We start from the raw sequence: 3,803 nt of genomic DNA on the forward strand, positions 1-3,803 counted from the left end.
CTGCAAAGGGAAGAAAGTAAGACAAAAAGCAGTGAAGGAACTGGGATATCCTGAGGGTCAGAAGGTTGATGAAAAAGACAGTGGAAAGCAGTGTGCACAGGATTTGGAGGACAAAAGCCAGTGTTCAAGTCTTGGCTCTGTGACTTACTAATTATGAGACCTTGGATAGCCACCGAGCCACTCTGAGCTGCAGCTTCTTCATCCTTTGGGTGAGGACAATCATTCCAACCTTTCAGGAAGGCTGGGATAATTCAATAAGATATTGTAGATTAAAACACTTCTAAATTTGTAAAAGAAATAATAGCTAAGATTTATTGAACGGAAACTCACTATGAGACATGCAACTATTTAAATCTCACTTCCTTCTAAAACTCTGAGGTAGATACTCCTATTATTGCCATTTCAGAGATGAAAAAACAATCACAGGGATAGTGTTACTGGGATTTAAACCCTGACAATCTGATTGAAGAGTCTGCTGTATTAATCGCTGTACTGCATAAAATGGCGAGAACTAATCTTTATGCAAGTTTATCTTTTTAAAAAATAAACTTTATTTTTTAGAGCACTTGTAGGTTCAGAGCAAAGTTAAGTAGAAAGTACAGGCAGAGCCCATATACCCCCTGTCCCCACACATGCAAAACCTCCTCCACAATGGACATCCCACACCGCAGTGGTACATTTGTCACAATCAATGAGCCTACATCAACACATCATTATCACCCAAAGCCCATAGGTTACGTTAGGGTTTACTCTTGGTCTTGTACATTTTATGGGTTTTGACAAATGCTTGAGGATACATATCCACCATTATAATATCCTACAGAATAGTTTTGCTGCCTTAAAAATTCTCTGCGCTCTGCCAATTTATTCTTCCCTCCCCCATCCCCTTGCTTTTTACTGTCTCCATAACTTTGCCTTTTTCAGAGTGTCATATAGTTGGCATCATACGGTATGCACCCTTTTCAGATTGACTTCTTTCACTTAATAATATGCATTTAAGTTTCCTTTATGCTTTCCATGGCTTGATAGCTCATTTCTTTTCAATACTGAATAATATTCCATTGTCTGGATGTATCCCACTTTATGTATCTGCTCATCTACTAAAGGACATCTAGGCTGCTTTCAAGTTTTGGCAATTATGAGTAAAGCTGCTATAAAATTCACATGCAGGTTTTTGTGCGGAAATGTTTTTAATTCATTTGAGTAAATACTAAGGAGTGTAATTACTGAATCATATGGTAAGAGTACGTTCAGTTTTGTCAGAAACTGCTAAACTCTCTTCCAAAGCAGCTGTACAATTTTGCATTCCCACTAGCAATGAATGAGAGTTCCTGCTGTTTCACATCCTCACCAGTATTTGCTGTTGTCAGTGTTTTGGATTTTGGCTATTCTAATAGGTATGTAGTGGTATCTCATTCTTGTTTTAATTTACAATTCCCTACTGCCAAACGATGTAGAACATCTTTTCATATGTTTATTTGCCATCTCTATATCTTCTTTGGTGTCTGTTCAGGTCTTTTGCCCATTTTTTAATCAGGTTTTTTTTTTTCTTATTGTTGAGTTTTAAGAGTTCTTTATATATTTTAAATAACAGTCCTTTATCAGATGTGTCTTCTGCAAATATTTTCTCTACATCCAAGGACGTCTAGGTTTTCTCCTGTGTTATTGCCTAGAGTTTTATAGTTTTATAGTTTACATTTAGGTCTATGATACATTTTGAGTTAATATTTGTGAAGGATGTAAGGTCTGTGTCTATATTTACTTTTTTTTTTTTTTTTTGCTTGTGATGTCTAGTTGTGCCAGCGCTATTTGTTGAAAAGATTATTTTTGCTCTATTGTATTATCTTTGCTCCTTTGTCAAAGATCAGTTTATTATATTTATGTGGGTATATTTCTGGACTCCATATTCTCTCACATTGATCTATTTGTCTGTTCTTTCACCAGTACTGCACTGTCTTGATTACTGTAGCTTTATATTAAGCCTTAAGGTTGGGTAGTATTAGTCTTCTGACTTTGTTCTTCTTCAATATTTTGTTGACTCTACTGGATATTTTGCTTCTTTGTAGAAACTTTGGGATCAATTTGTCAGCAACTACAAAATAACTTGCCAGTATTTTGATTGAGATTGTCCTGAATCTATAAATCAAGTTGGGAAAAACTGACATCATGACAATATTGAGTCTTCCTATCCATGATCATGGAATATATCTTCACTTATTTAATTCTTCTTTGATATCTTTCATTAGAATTTTGTAGTTTTCCCCATATAAATCTTTTGTACAAATTTTGTGAGATTTATACCAAAGTATTTCATTTGGGAGAGGTGCTAATATAAGTGGTAACATGTTTTAATTTCAAATTCCACTTGTTCATTGCCATTATATAAGGAAGTGAGTGACTTTCATATATATGTTAACCTTGTATTCTGCAACCTTGGTATAATTGCTTATTAGTTCCAGGAGGTTTTCTTGTTGATATTTTCTACATAGGTGATCATATCACCTGTGAACAAAGACAGTTTGATTCTTCCTTCCCAATCTGTATGCCTTTTACTTTATTTTCTTGTCTTATTACATTAGCTAGGCCTTCCAGTACAATGTTGAAAAGCAATGGTGAGAGGGGACATCCTTGCCTTGACTAACCTTAGTGGGAAAGCTTCTAGTTTCTACCATTAAGTATGATGTTAGGTGTAGGATTTTTGGACATGTTCTTTATCAAGTTGAGAAAGCTGCCCTTTTTTATCGTTAATGGATGTCTGATTTTGTCAAATGCTTTTTCTACTTCTGTTGATATGATCATGTATTTTTTTTTCTTTTTTAGCCTGTGGATATGACAGATAATATTAATTGATTTTTGAATGTTCCATTAAACTTGTATACCTCAGATAAATCTCACTTGGTCGGGGTGTCTGATTTTTTTTTATACATTGCTGGATTTGGTTTACTAATACTTTCTGGAGGATTTTTATATGTATGCTCATGAGAGATATTGGTCTGTAGTTTTCTTTTCTTGTAATGTCTTTGTCTGATTTTGGTATTAGGGTAATTCTGACCTCATAGAATAAGTTAGGAGTGTTCTCTCTGCTTCCATCTTCTAAAAGATATTTTAGAGAATTAGTATAATTTCTTTCTTAAATGTTTGGTAGAATTCACCAGTGAACCCATCTGGGCCTGGTTTTCTGTTTTAGAAGTTTATTAAATATTGATTCAATTTCTTTAATAGATGTACACTTATTGCAATTGTCTTTTTATGATTTATCATTTAACAGTTTCATAAAACTATTCAGTGCCTGCTCTATATCAAATATTATGCTAGAACCTAAGAGAGCACATTTATGCTCAGTATTTTATTTTATTCTTACTTCAACCCTCTGAAGTGTTATTATCCATGTTTTACAAATGACTAAACTGAGATTAAGAGAAATTAAGTAACTTGTAAAGAGTTTGTAAGTCATATAGCTAGTAGTCTACCTCTAAGCCAAACAAACATTTGATTAATATTTTAGTTCCCTAGCTCAAAGGCCTTATTTAAGCAAGAAATGGGGTTATATTTTTATTGTGAGTGCATGCTAACTGGTAATTCATTTACTCAGTAAAAGTGTAGGAGTCATTATTATGTTAACAGCATTGGGGTGTGAGCTTTTGCAGATTCTGGGATGCAAACTTTTGTATAGTGATCCTAAATTGTAAGAAAACATGTTAGAGATGTAATTAGCTAATGTTTCAATGACTTTTATCTATTTTCCAATTTTTTTTTAACATTCATGGTATTGTATTTTCTCTTTCTCTAAACCTTCATTTCTT

The sequence above is a fragment of the Galeopterus variegatus genome, unplaced genomic scaffold (genome assembly GCF_000696425.1).
Source record: "Galeopterus variegatus unplaced genomic scaffold, G_variegatus-3.0.2 Scaffold1712, whole genome shotgun sequence".
In the NCBI taxonomy this organism is placed as follows: Eukaryota; Metazoa; Chordata; class Mammalia; order Dermoptera; family Cynocephalidae; genus Galeopterus; species Galeopterus variegatus.